The sequence below is a fragment of the Bos grunniens genome, chromosome 12, assembly GCF_055505025.1.
Source record: "Bos grunniens cultivar Pamir isolate PY7600 chromosome 12, Bosgru_T2T1.0, whole genome shotgun sequence".
In the NCBI taxonomy this organism is placed as follows: Eukaryota; Metazoa; Chordata; class Mammalia; order Artiodactyla; family Bovidae; genus Bos; species Bos grunniens.
This window is the reverse complement of record NC_141176.1, coordinates 70,759,283-70,775,206: the sequence shown is the minus strand read 5'-3', so window position 1 is coordinate 70,775,206 and position 15,924 is coordinate 70,759,283. Positions and strand designations below refer to the sequence as shown.

At 39.0% G+C, this 15,924-nt stretch overlaps 1 protein-coding gene across 1 annotated transcript in view; it reads right to left on the bottom strand.

The window, feature by feature from the left end:
- The window catches only part of LOC147361869 (ATP-binding cassette sub-family C member 4-like), a 368,491-nt gene that overhangs the window by 119,041 nt on the left and 233,526 nt on the right, over positions 1-15,924 (bottom strand). The window lies entirely within an intron of this gene.

Sequence of the window (15,924 nt, the reverse complement as noted above, 5' to 3'; positions counted from 1 at the left end):
AATCTCACATGCACCAGGACTCAGGGCAAAAACAATAATTTAATAGAAGCCTGGGGCAGATGTACCTGCTGGTTTTCGAGAGTCTTCTAGAGAGATGGAGGGTGGCTGTAGCTCACCCTACGGGTATAGATACTGGTGGAAGAAGTAGGGAACATTCAGCCACATGAACACTTCTGCAGGCTGAAATCTTAGAACATTAGAGCCAAGACTTGGTCCCACTGAACAGCCTATAGACACCAGTGTAGGGACACCATAGGCCAAACAACTAACTGGACAGGACATGGGCCCACCCATCAGAAGATAGGCTGCCTAAAGACTAGAGAGCTCACAGCCACCTCTGGACATGTGTCTAAACATGGCCCAGCCCTCAGAGGGCCAAGACCCAATTCCAACCACCAGTAGACAGACATGGCCCTCCTTACCTGGAAACCTGCACAAGCCTCTAGAGCATCCTCACCCACCAGGGAACAGACACTAGAAGCAAGAAAACTACAATCCCAGCAATGTAAAACAGATCCTACCTTGGGATCAGCTAGGCCCTGGCTCTGGTCACTGACAGGCCAATACAACATTAGTATCTGCATCATAGGAATGTCAGAGGAGAAGAGAAAGAAACACAGCCCAAGAAAATATTTGAAGAGATAATAAGTGAAAATCTCCCTAACCTGAGAAAGGAAATAGTTACCCAAACCCAGGAAGCCCAGAGAGTCCCATACAGGATTAACCCAAAGAGGAACATTCCAAGACACATTGTAATCAAAACAACAAAAAGATAAAGAGAGATTATTAAAAGCAACAAATAACATATAAGGGAATTCCCATAGGCTATCAGCTGATTTTTCATCAGAAATCCTGTAGCAAGAAGGGAGTGGCACAGTGTCTTTAGAGTGATGAAAGGGAAAACCTACAATCAAGAATACTTCACCCAACAAGGCTCTCATTCAAAATTGATGGAGAAATCAAAAGCTTTATAGACAAGCAAAAGATAAAAGAATTCAGTACCAACAAACCAGCTTTACAATAAATGTCAAAGGAACTTCTCTAGGCAAAAGAAGATCACAACTAGAAACAAGAAAATTACAGAATGAAAAATCTCACCAGTAAAGGAAAACATATAGTACTATATATAGTAACTACAAACAAAAGTCTGTAATAGATATGTCCACAAAAAAGGAAAAGGAATCCAAACATAATGGTAACGATAGTCATAAACTCACAAGAGAAGAGAACAAAAGAAGAAAGGGGCGGGGGGGGGGGGGGAGACCTACAAAAGCAAACTCCAAATAATAAACAAAATAGCAATAAGAATATACATATTGATAATTACTTTAAATGTAAACAGACTAAATCCTTCAACCAAAAGACAAAGACTGGCTTGCTGGATACAAAAACAATACCTATATATATGCTGACTATAAAAAACTCACTTCAGATCTAGAGACACATACCAGATGAAAGTGAGGGGATAGTTAAAGATCAGATCAGATCAGATCAGTCACTCAGTCGTGTCCGACTCTTTGCGACCCCATGAATCGCAGCACACCAGGCCTCCCTGTCCATCACCAACTCCCGGAGTTCACTGAGACTCACGTCCATTGAGTCAGTGATGCCATCCAGCCACTTCACATAAATAGAAATCAAAAGAAAGCAGGAATAGTAATACTTATATCAGAACAAAATAGGTTTTAAAATAAAGACACTTACAAGAGACAAAAAAGGAGATTACATAATGATCAAGAGATCAATCTAAGATCTAACAATTATAAATATATATGCACCCAACATAAAAACACCTCAATATATAAGGAAAATATTAACAGTCATGAAGGAAGAAATTGACAGTAACACAATAGCAGTAGGGGACTTTAACACCCCACTTACATCAATGGACAAATAGATCATCCAGACAGAAAATCAATAAGGAAACACAGGCCTTAAATAATGCATTAAACCAATGTAAATTGTATTTACCGAGTATTCCATCCAAAAGCAACAGAATGCACATTCTTCTCAAGTGCACATGAAATATTCTCTAGGATTGATCACTTGTTGAGCCACAAAGCAAGCCTTAGTAAATTTAAGAAAACTGAAATCATACCAACCATCTTTTCTGACCATAACATTATGAGATTAGAAATCAACTACAAGAAAAATAAAATTATTAAAAACCACAAACAAGTGGAAGGTAAACAATATGCTACTAAACTAACAATGGATCATTGAAGAAATCAAGGAGGAAATAAAAAAATAACTGGAGACAAATACTAATATAAACAAAAACAAACCATAGCCAAAAATGACAATACAAACTTCTGGGACATAGCAAAAGCAGTTCTAAGAGGGAAGTTTATAGTGATACAACCTTACCTCAGGAAACAGGAAACATCTCAAATAAATAAACTAAACTTACACCTAAAGCAACTAGACAAAGAAGAACAAACAAAACCCAAATGATAACTCTTTCTTATTAGAAGCAAAGAAATCACAAATATCAAAGCAGAAATGAATGAAATCAAGATTAAAAAGAAATAGAAAAGATCAATGAAACCAAAAGCTGATGTTTATTTTTAAGATAAACAAAATTGGTAAAACTCTGAGGGTGGGAAGATTTGGGAGAATGGCATTGAAACATGTATAATATGTATGAAACGAGTCACCAGTCCAGGTTCAATACATGATACTGGATGCTTGGGGCTGGTGCACTGGGACGACCCAGAGGGATGGTATGGGGAGGGAGGAGGGAGGAGGGTTCAGGATGGGGAACACATGTATACCTGTGGTGGATTCATTTCGATATTTGGCAAAACTAACACAATATTGTAAAGTTTAAAAATAAAATAAAATTTAAAATTTTTTTTTTAAAAATTGGTAAGACTCAAGACTCAAAACTGGTAAGACTCAAACAAAATTGGCAAGACTTTGGCCAGACTCAACAAGAAAAAAAGCTCAAATTAATCAGAAATGAAAAAGGAGAAATTGTAACTGATGCCACAGAAATACAAAGGATCCTAAAACTACTACAAACAACTATACATCAATAAAGTAGATAAAATCTTAGATAGGTACAATTTCCCAAAACGGAACCAGAAAGAAATAGAAAATATGAACAGACTAATTACCAATACTGACGGTGAATCAGTAATTTTAAAACTCCTACAAACAAAAGTCCAGGATCAGCTGCTTCACAGGCAAATTCTAACAAATATTTAAAGATGAATAAACACCCATCTTTCTGAAACTAGTCCAGAAAAAAACTGCAAAGTAAAAAACAATTCTGAATTTGTTCTATGAGGCCACCATCACCCTGATACTAAAACTAGACAAAGATATCACAAAAAAAGAAAATTACAAGCCAATATCACTCATAATGCTATGCTAAGTCACTTCAGTTGTCTCCGACTCTGTGTGACCTCATAGACGGCAGCCCACCAGGCTCCCCCATCCCTGAGATTCTCCAGGCAAGAACACTGGAGTGGGTTGCCATTTCCTTTTCCAATGCATGAAAGTGAAAAGGGAAAAGTGAAAGTGAAGTAGCTGAGTCTTGTCCGACTCTTAGCGACCCCATGGACGGCGGCCCACCAGGCTCCTCCATCCATGGGATTTTCCAGGCAAGAGTACTGGAGTGGGTTGCCATTGCCTTCTCCAAATATCACTCATAAACATAGATGCAAAAATCCTCAACAAAATTCTAGCACATAATGTTTAGCTGAAACTATCACATTGTTAATCAGCTATACCTCAATACAGAATAGGTGTTTTTTTGTTTTTTTTTTAAGAAAACAAAAACACTAATTCAAAAAGAAAAAAAATTGCTAGCAAATTAGCTCCAATAATCCATTAAAAAGATTATACAACATAATCAAGTGGGATTTATCTCAGGCATTTTTCAATAGCCATAAATCAATATGATACATCATATTAACAAATTAAATAATAAAAACCATATGATCATCTCAATACATGTAGGGAAAGCTTTTGATAAAACTAAACACCCATTCATGATTTAAAAAAAAAGAAAAACTCCCCAGAAAGTGGGCATAGAAGGTACACACCTCAACATAATAAAGGCCATATATAACAAACCCACATCTAATATCATATTCAATGGTGAAATTGAAAGTATTTTCTCTAAGATCAGGAACAAGACAAGGATGTTCACTCTCACTACTCTTATTCAACACAGTTTTAGAAGGCCTAGCCAAGCAATCAGGAAAGAAAAAGAAAAAATAAGGAACCCAAATTGGAAAGGAAGAAGTAAAACTGTTAATCATTTGCAGATAACAACAAAAATCATAATGATGCCACTAGGAAACTATTAGAGCCAATCAATGAATTTGGTAAAGTTCCAGGATACAAAATTAAGATACAGAAACCTGCTGCATTTATATACACTAATAACAAAGTATCAGAAAGAAAAATTAAGGAAACAATTCCGTATACCATAGGATCAAAACAATATCCAAAAACCTGGGAATAAATCTACCTAAGGAGGCAAAACCTATAAGACACTGATAAAGAAACTGAAAACCACACAGACAAAAAGATACACTGTATTCTTGAATTGGAAGGATCAATATTGCTAACATAAAACTCTTAGAGGATACCTCAGGCAGAACACTCTTTGATATAAATTTATCAATATACTTTAGATCCATCTCCTAGAGTAATGGAAACAAAAGCAAAAATAAACAAATGGAATCTAATTAAAGGCTTTTTCACAGTAAAGGAAATCATCAACAAAATGAAAACACAACCTACTGAATAGGACAAAATATTTGCAAATGATGAGATTTATGAAAAATTAATTTCCAGAATATAAATTAATTATACCTAATTATATTATATAGTTTATACATCTCAGTATAAAGAAAAAAACAGCCTAATCAAAAAATGGGCAGCTGACCTAAATAGACTTTTCTCCAAAGAAGACATATATTGGCCAACAAGCACATGAAAAGATGCTCTACATCACTAATTATTACACAAATGTAGATCAAAACTACAGTAATCTATTATGTCACACCTGTCAAAATGGTCATCATTAAAAAGTCTATAAATAATAAATGCTGGAGAGGGTGTGATGAAAAGGGAACTCTCTTACACTGTTGGTGGGAATGTAAATTAATATAGCCACTTTGGAAAACAATATGGATATTTCTTTAAAAACTAGGAATAAAACTACCATATCCCATTCCTGGGCATATATCCGGGAAATCCAATAACTCTAAAAGATATGTGACACTATTTACAAAAGCCAAGGCATAGAAACAACCTAATTGTTCACTGACAAATGAATGGATAAAGAAGATGCAGTGCATACACAAAATGGAATATTACCCAACCATAAAGAACAATGAAATAATGCCATTTGCAGCAACATAGATGAACTAAGTGAACTTAGTGAAGTAAATCATACAGAGAAAAATGAATACTTTATGGTACCACTTACATGTGGAATCTAAAATATGACACAAATGAATTTATTTAAAAAACAGGACAGACTAACAAACATCGGAAACAAATTTATGGTTCCCAAAGGGAAAAGGGAAGGAAGGAATAAATTGGGAATCTGACATTAACAGATACAAAGTACTGTACATAAAATAGGTAAACAGAAAGGACCTACTCTATATAGCACAGGGATCTATATTCAATAACTTCTAATAACATATAATGGAAAAGAATCTTAAAAAGATACATACATGTACATATTTTATATATGTAGACATAACTGAATCACTCCACTATACATTTGATACATTGTAAATCAACTATGAAAGTGTTGTGTGTTAGTCACTCAGTCCTGTCCTACTCTTTGTGACCCCATGGACTGTAATCTGCAGGCAGATTTTTTAACATCTGAGCTATCAGGGAAGGAAAATTGAAGAAAAAACGAGAGAGAGAGAGAGAAAAGAAATGGCAGGTTCCTTTAAATTTGACCCACAACAATCCAGGTCCAACTTCTTAAACTTGCTTTCTAAAATTAGTTGGGGAAAGGATAGATTTTTGTAAAGTTAAAATTTCAAATTACTAAATACTCTTTTACCCAGAAACACTGTGGAAGCTGAAGTTGAACAGTTTTATGATGACCTACAAGACCTTTTAGAACTAACACCCAAAAAAGATGTCCTTTTCATTATAGTTCTGATTTATTGACGACTGTGTGGATCACAATAAACTGTGGAAAGTTCTGAAAGAGATGGGAATAGCAGACCATGTGATCTGCCTCTTGAGAAATTTGTATGCAGGTCAGGAAGCAACAGTTAGAACTGGACACGGAACAACAGACTGGTTCCAAATAGGAAAAGGAATACGTCAAGGCTGTATATTGTCACTCTGTTTATTTAACTTATATGCAGACTACATCATAAGAAATGCTGGGCTGAAAGATTGCTCAGAGAAATATCAATACCCTCAGATATGCAGATGACACCACCCTTATGGCAGAAAGTGAAGAGGAACTCAAAAGCCTCTTGATGAAAGTGAAAGTGGAGAGTGAAAAAGTTGGCTTAAAGCTCAACATTCAGAAAACGAAGATCATGGCATACGGTGCCATCACTTCATGTGAAATAGATGGGGAAACAGTGGAAACAGTGTCAGACTTTATTTTTCTGGGCTCCAAAATCACTGCAGATGGTGACTGCAGTCATCAAATTAAAAGACGCTTACTCCTTGGAAGGAAAGTTATGACCAACCTGGATAGCATATTCAAAAGCAGAAACATTACTTTGCCAACAAAGGTTTGTCTAGTCAACGCTATGGTTTTTCCAGTGGTCATGTATGGATGTGAGAGTTGGACTGTGAAGAAGGCTGAGCGACGAAAAATTGATGCTTTTGAACTGTGGTGTTGGAGAAGACTCTTGAGACTCCCTTGGACTTCAAGGAGATCCAACCAGTCCATTCTGAAGGAGATCAGCCCTGGGATTTCTTTGGAAGGAATGATGCTAAAGCTGAAACTCCAGTACTTTGGCCATCTCATGCAAAGAGTTGACTCATTGGAAAAGACTCTGATGCTGGGAGGGATTGGGGGGAAGAGGAGAAAGGGACGACAGAGGATGAGATGGCTGGATGGCATCACTGACTCAATGGACGTGAGTCTGAGTGAACTCCGGGAATTGGTGATGGACAGGGAGGCCTGGCGTGCTGCGATTCATGGGGTCGCAAAGAGTCGGAAACGACTGAGCGACTGATCTGATCTGATCTTTCATTATAGGGGACAGGAATGCAGAAGTAGGAAGTCAAGAAACACCTGGAGTAACAGGCAAATTAGGCCTTGGAGTACAGAATGAAGCAGGGCAAAGGCTGATAGAGTTCTGCCAAGAGAATGCACTGGTCATAGCAAACACCCTCTTCCAACAACACAAGAGAAGACTCTATACATGGACATCACCAGATGGTCAACAACGAAATCAGATTGATTATATTCTTTGCATCTGAAGATGAAGAAGCTCTATACAGTCAGTAAAAACAAGACCTGGAGCTGACTGTGGCTCAGATTATGATCTCCTATTGCCAAATACAGACTGAAATTGAACAAAGTGGAGAAAACACTAGACCATTCAAGTATGACCTAAATCAAATCCCTTATGACTATACAGTAGAAGTGGGAAATAGATTTAAAGGACTAGATCTGATAGACAGAGTGCCTGATCAACTATGGATGGAGGTTCATGAAATTTTACAGTAGACAGGGATCAACACCATCCCCAAGAAAAAGAAATGCAAAAAAACAAAATGGCTGTCTCAGGAGGCGTTACAAATAGCTGTGAAAAGAAGGGAAGTGAAAAGCAAAGGAAAAAAGGAAAGATATACCCATATGAATGCCGAGTTCCAAAGAATAGCAAGGAGAGATAAGAAAGCCTTTCTCATTGATCAATGCAACGACATAGAGGAAAACAATAGAATAGGAAAGACTAGAGACCTATTCAAGATAATTAGAGATACCAAAGGAATATTTCATGCAAAGATGGGCTCAATAAAGGACATAAATGGTATGGACCTAACAGAAGCAGAAGATATTAAGAAGAGGTGGCAAGAATACACAGAAGAACTGTACAAACAAGATCTTCATGACCCAGATAATCACGATGGTGTGATCACTGACCTAGAGCCAGACATCCTGGAATGTGAAGTCAAGTGGGCCTTAGGAAGCATCACTATGAACAAAGCTAGTGGAGGTGATGGAATACCAGTTGAGGTATTTCAAATCCTGAAAGATGAGACTGTGAAAGTGCTGCACTTAATATGCCAAAAATTTGGAAAACTCAGCAGTGGCCACAGGACTGGAAAAGTTCAGTTTTCCTCCCAATCCCAAAGAAAGGCAATGCCAAAGAATGCTCAAACTACCACACAATTGTACTCATCTCACACGCTAGTAAAGTAATGCTCAAAATTCTCCAAGCCAGGCTTCAGCAATACATGACTGAGAACTTCCAGATGTTCAAGCTGGTTTTAGAAAAGGCAGAGGAACCAGAGATCAAATTGCCAGCATCCGCTGGATCATGGAAAAAGCAAGAGAGTTCCAGAAAAACATCTATTTCTGCTTTACTGACTATGCCAAAGCCTTTGACTGTGTGGATCACAATAAACTGTGGAAAGTTCTGACCTTTCTTCTTCTGGAAAGACCACCTGACCTGCCTCTTGAGAAACCTATATGCAGGCCAGGAAGCAACAGTTAGAACTGGACATGGAACAACAGACTGGTTCCAAATAGGAAAAGGAGTACATCAAGGCTGTATATTGTCACCCTGCTTATTTAACTTATATGCAGAGTATATCATGAGAAACGCTGTGCTGGAGGAAGCACAAGCTGGAATTAAGATTGCCAGGAGATATATCAATAACCTCAGATATGCAGATGACACCACACTTAAGGCAGAAAGTGAAGAGGAACTAAAGAGCCTCTTGATGAATATGAAAGAGGAGAGTGAAAGTTGGCTTAAAGCTCAACATTCAGAAAACTAAGATCATGGCATCCGGTCCCAACACTTCATGGCAAATCCATGAGGAAACAGTGGAAACTGGCTGACTTTATTTTTCTGGGCTCCAAAATCACTGCAAATGGTGATTTCAGCCATTAAATTAAAAGACGCTTACTCCTTGGAAGCAAAGTTCCATATTAAAAGGCAGAGCCATTAATTTGCCAACAAAGGTCCATCTAGTCAAGGCTATGATTTTTCCAGTGGTCATGTATGGATGTGGGAGTTGGACTATGAAGAAAGCTGAGCGCTGAAGTACTTATGCTTTTGGATTGTGGTGTTGGAGAAGACTCTTGAGAGTCCCTTGGACTGCAAAGAGACCAACCAGTCCATCCTAAAGGAGATCAGTCCTGGGTGTTCAGTGGAAGGACTGATGCTGAAGCTGAAACTCCAATACTTTGGCCACCTCATGCAAAGAGTTGACTCATTGGAAGAGACCCTGATGCTGGGAGGGATTAGGGGCAGGAGGAGAAGGGAACAACAGAGGTTGAGATGGCTGTATTGCATCACCAAATTGATGGACTTGAGTTTGAGTAAACCCCGGGAATTCGTGATGGACAGGGAGGCCTAACATGCTCTGATTCATGGGGTCTCAAAGAGTCAGACACAACTGAGCAACTGAACTAACTAAATATTAAAAGTCAATAAAAAGGGGGGCGGTCCTAAGATGGCAGAGGAATAGGATGGGGAGACTTTCTCCACAACAAATTCATCAAAAGAACATTTGAACGCTGAGTAAATTCCACAAAACAACTTCTGAATGCTGGCAGAGGACATCAGGCACCCAGAAAAGCAGCCCATTGTCTTTGAAAGGAGGTAGGAAAAAATATAAAAGACAAAAAGGGAGACAAAAGAGGTAGGGACAGAGCTCCATAGGGGAAGGGAGTCTTAAAAAGAGAGAAGTTCCAAACATCAGGAAACACTCTCACTGCCAAGTCTGTGGTGAGCCTTGGAATCACAGAGGGCAACATAACTGGGAGAAAAGTAAATAAACAATTAAAACTCACAGATTATGTGCCCAACAGTAACTCCCCCAGTGGAGAAGCTGCGCAGACGCCTGCATCCGCCACTAGCAAGCAGGGGCTGGGCAGGGAGGCGTGGGCTGAATTGCTTAGAGTAAGGACCAGGCCTGAATGCCCCGAGGGCAATCTGAGGGAACTAACTTGGGCTAACAAACCAGACTGTGGGATAGCTACTACGAGAAAAGCCCTAACCTAAGAAACCGCCAGGCCTGCTCACAGAACAAAGGACTGAGCAGAGATAGCCAGCTGCAGACCATCCCCCTCTGGCGACAGGCAGCCAGATTCAAAAAGGGCAATCTCAGCCCCAGAGAGGCATTATCTACCAAACTGCAAGCAGGTTTCATTGCTAACTAAGACTTCTTGGGGTTCTGGATGGTCAACTTCCGCCTGAGAAGGCTTGCCAGTTGTACACCCAGAAAACCAAATGGCAGGGACAAGGGAGGCGATAAGTTGCAGCAACTGCGCTCTCCAAACACCATATCACCTGAGCTGCTCGGACCTGCAAAGGGCACAAAACACAGGCCCAACCGAGTCTGCGCCTCTGAGGACTACCCGAGTGCCTGAACCTGATCAGCTTAGACCCGGGATATGCATGCAGCCCAGGCCAACCTCCGACAGTCCCCGGCGGAACAACCTAGAGCCTTAGCAGTGGGGGCAGGGAGGGCACACGTGCCGTGAACAGGGGCAGGCCCAGTGTGGCTGAGACACTGCAAGCACATGCCACTGTTATTTGTTTGCAGCATCCCTCCCTCCCCACAGCACGACTGAACAAGTGAGCCTAAAAAAGTGTCCACCACCATCCCCTTCAGTCAGGGTGAAAATCAGACACTGAAGAGACCAGCAAACAGAAGAAGCTAAAACAGAGGGAACTGCCTTGGAAGTGACAGGTGCAATAGATTAAAATCCTGGTGTTAGTACTGACTACATAGGAAGGGGCCTATAGATCTTGAGAAATATAAGCCGGACCAAGGAACCAGCTGAAAATGAACTGACCCCACACTACCCACAACACCAGAGAAAGTTCTAGATATATTTTTACTATTTTTACTATCATTTTTTAAATTTTTTTAAATTTTTAAGTCCTCTATTACTCCTTTAATTTTCATTTTTATAACCTATTATTACTTTGGAAAAAAAAAGACCCTATTTTTAAAGCAGACTTCATTCATATATATATATATATATATATATATAATGTAATTTTGTGACTTTGTTTATTTGTTTTTTTTTTCTTTTCTTTTTTTCTTTTCTTTTTTTCTTTTCTTTTTTTCTTTTCTTTAATATTGTATTTTTCAAAATTCAACCTCTACTCTTGATTTTTAATCTTTGCTTTTTGGTATTTGTTTTCAATTTTGTACCTTTAAGAACCCAATCTTCAGTACCCATTTTTACTTAGGAGCGAGATTACTGGCTTGATTGCTCTCTCCCTCTTTGGACTCTCCTTTTTCTCCACCAGGTCTCCTCTATCTCCTCCATCCACCTTCTCTTCTCTACTGTACTCTGTGAATCTCTTTCTGTGACCCAGACAGTGGAGAACACTTAGGGAGCAGATTACTGGCTGGATCTGTTTTTCTCCCTTTGATTCCTCCTGCTTTATCCTCCTGGCCACCTCTGCCTCCTTCCTCCCTCCTCTCTTCTCTGTATAACTCCGTAAACATCTCTGAGTGGCCCAGACTCTGGAATGCACACAGGGAGTGATTACTGGCAAGCTTGCTCTCTCCTCTTTTGATTCCATCTCATGTCATTTGGGTCACCTCTATCTCCCCCCTCCCTCTTCTCTTATCTCCATGTAACTCTGTGAACCTTTCTGGGAGTCCCCTACTGTGGAGAAACTTTTCATCTTTAACCTAGATGTTTTATCACTGGTGCTGTATAGATGGAGAAGTCTTGATGCTACTTTAAAAATAAGACTGAAAACCAGAAGCAGGAGGCTTAAGTCCAAATCATGAGAACACCAGAAAACTCCTGACTCCAGGGAACATTAATCAACAGGAGTTCATCAAATGCCTCCATCAGATCAGATCAGATCAGTCGCTCAGTCGTGTCCAACTCTTTGCAACCCCATGAATCGCAGAATGCCAGGCCTCCTTGTCCATCACTAACTCCCAGAGTTCACTGAGACTCACGTCCACCGAGTCAGTGATGCCATCCAGCCATCTCACCCTCTGTCATCCCCTTCTCCTCCTGCTCCCAATCCCTCCCAGCATCAGAGTCTTTGCCAATGAGTCAACTCTTCACATGAGGTGGCCAAAGGACTGGAGTTTCAGCTTTAGCATCATTCCTTCCAAAGAAATCCCAGGGCTGATCTCCTTCAGAATGGACTGGTTGGATCTCCTTGCAGTCCAAGGGACTCTCAAAAGTCTTCTGCAACACCACAGTTCAAAATCATCAATACTTCAGCACTCAGCCTTCTTCACAGTCCAACTCTCACATCCACACATGACCACAGGAAAAACCATAGCCTTGACTAGACGAACCTTTGTTGGCAAAGTAATGTCTCTGCTTTTGAATATGCTATCCAGGTTGGTCATAGCTTTCCTTCCAAGTAGTAAGAGTCTTAATTTCATGGCTGCAGTCACCATCTGCAGTGATTTTGGAGCCCAGAAAAATAAAGTCTGACACTGTTTCCACTGTTTACCCATCTATTTCCATGAAGTGTTGGGACCGGATGCCATGATCTTCGTTTTCTGAATGTTGAGCTTTAAGCCAACTTTTTCACTCTCCACTTTCACTTTCATCAAGAGGCTTTTGAGTTCCTCTTCACTTTCTGCCATAAGGGTGGTGTCATCTGCATATCTGAGGTTATTGAGATTTCTCCCGGCAATCTTGATTCAAGCTTGTGTTTCTTCCAGACCTCCATACCTACACTGAAACCAAGCACCACCCAAGGGCCAACAAGTTCCAAAGCAAGAAATACCATGCAAACTCTCCAGTAACACAGGAACATAGCCCTGAGCTTCAATATACAGGCTGCCCAAAGTCATTACAAACCCATTGACATTTTATAACTCATTACTGGACACTTAATTGTACTCCAGAGAGAATAAATCCAGCTCCACCCACTAGAACACCAACACAAGCTTCCCTAACCAGGAAACCTTGACAAGCCACCCATACAACCCCGTCCACAGTGAGGACACTCCACAATAAAGAGAATTCCACAAACTACCAGAATACAGAAAGGGCTGCCAGAATGCAGAAAGGACATCCCAAACACAGCAATATAAACAGGATGAAGAGACAGAGGAATACACAGCAGGTAAAGGAACAGGATAAATGCCCACCAAACCAAACAAAAGAGGAAGAGATAGGGAATCTACCTGATAAAGAATTCCGAATAATGATAGTGAAAATGATCCAAAATCTTGAAATCAAAATGGAATCACAGATAAACAGCCTGGAGACAAGGATTAAGAAGATGCAAGAAAGGTTTAACAAGGACCTAGAAGAAATAAAAAAGAGTCCAATATGTAATGAATAATGCAATAAATGAGATCAAAAACACTCTGGAGGGAACAAATAGCAGAATAACTGAGGCAAAAAATAGAATTAGTGAAGTAGAAGATAGAATAGTAGAAATAAATGAATCAGGAAAAAATAAAAACGAATTAAAAGAAATGAGGACAACCTCAGAGACCTCCAGGGCAATGATAAACGCCCCAACACTCGAATCATAGGAGTCCCAGAACAAGAAGACAAACAGAAAGACCATGAGAAAATACTTGAGGAGATAATAGTTGGAAAGTTCCCGAAAATGGGGAAGGAAATAATCACCCAACTCCAAGAAACCCAGAGGGTCCCAAACAGGATAAACCCAAGGCAAAACACCTCAAGAAACATATTGATCAAATTAACAAAGATCAAACACAAAGAACAAATATTAAAAGCATCAAGGGAAAAACAACAAATAACACACAAGGGGATTCCCATAAAGATAACACCTGATCTTTCAATAGAAACTCTTCAGGCCAGGAAGGAATGGCAGGACATATTTAAAGTGATGAAAGAAAATAACCTACAGCCCAGATTACTGTACCCAGCAAGGATCTAATTCAAATATGAAGTCGAAATCAACAGCTTTACAGACAAGCAAAAGCTGAGAGAATTCAGCACCACCAATCCAGCTCTCCAACAAATGCTAAAGGATCTTCTCTAGACAGGAAACACAGAAAGGGTGAATAAACTTGAACCCAAAACAATAAAATAAATGGCAATGGGATCATACTTATCAATAATTACCTTAAATGTAAATTTGTTGAATGCCGCAACCAAAAGACAAAGACTGGCTGAATGGATACAAAAACAAGACCCCTATATATGTTGTCTACAGGAGACCCACCTCAAAACAGGGGACACATACACACTGAAAGTGAAGGGCTGGAAAAAGATATTCCACACAAATAGAGACCAAAAGAAAGCAGGAGTAGCAATGCTCATATCAGATAAAATAGACTTTAAAACAAAGGCTGTGAAAAAAGAGGAAGAAGATCACTACATAATGAACAAAGGAGCAATCCAAGAAGAAGATATAACAATTATAAATATATATGAACCCAACATAGGAGTACTGAAATATGTAAGACAAATGCTAATAAGTATGAAAGGGAAAGTAACAATAACACAATTATAGTGGGAGACTTGAATACCCCACTCACATCTATGGATAGATCAACTATACAGAAAATTAACAAGGAAACAAAAACTTTAAATGATACAATAGACAAGTTAGACCTAATTAATATCTATCAGACAGTTCACCCCAAAACAATGAATTTCACCTTTTTCTCAAGTGCACACGGAACCTTCTCCAGGATAGCGCACATCCTGGGTCATAAATCTAGCCTTGGTAAATTCAAAAAAAATTGAAATCATTCCAAGCATCTTTTCTGACTTCAATGCAGTAAGATTAGTTCTCAACTACAGGAGGAAAACTATTAAAAATTCCAACATATGGAGGCTGAACAACACGCTACTGAATAACCAACAAATCACAGAAGAAATCAAAAAAGAAATCAAAATACACATAGAAACTAATGAAAATGAAAACACAACAACCCAGAACCTATGGGACACTGTAAAAGCAGTGCTAAGGGGAAGGTTCATAGCAATAAAGGCATACCTCAAGAAATAAGAAAAAAGTCAATTAAATAACCTAACTCTACACCTAAAGCAACTAGAAAAGGAAGAAATGAAGAACCCCAGGGTTAGCAGAAGGAAAGAAATCTTAAAAATCAGGGCAGAAATAAATGCAAAAGAAACAAAAGAGATCATAGTAAAAATCAACAAAGCCAAAAGCTGGTTCTTTGAGAGGATAAATAAAATTGACAAACCATTAGTCAGACTCATCAAGAAACAAAGGGAGAAAAATCAAATCAATAAAATTAGAAATGAAAATGGAGAGATCACAACAGAAGACACAGAAATACCAAGGATCATAAGAGACTACTATCAGCAATTATGTGCCAATAAAATGGAAAACGTAGAAGAAATGGACAAATTCTTAGAAAAGTACAACTTTCCAAAACTGAACCAGGAAGAAATAGAAAATCTTAACAGACCCATCACAAATACGGAAATTGAAACTGTCATCAGAAATCTTCCAGCAAACAAAAGCCCAGGTACAAATGGCTTCACAGTTGAATTCTACCAAAAATTTAGAGAAGAGCTAACACCTATCCTACTCAAACTCTTCCACAAAATTGAAGAGGAAGGTAAACTTCCAAACTCATTCTATGAGGCCACCATCACCTTAATACCAAAACCTGACAAAGATGCCACAAAAAAAGAAAACTACAGGCCAATATCACTGATGCACATAGATGCAAAAATCCTTAACAAAATTCTAGCAATCAGAATCCAACAACATATTAAAAAGATCATAAACCATGACCAAGTGGGCTTTATCCCAGGGATGTAGGATTCTT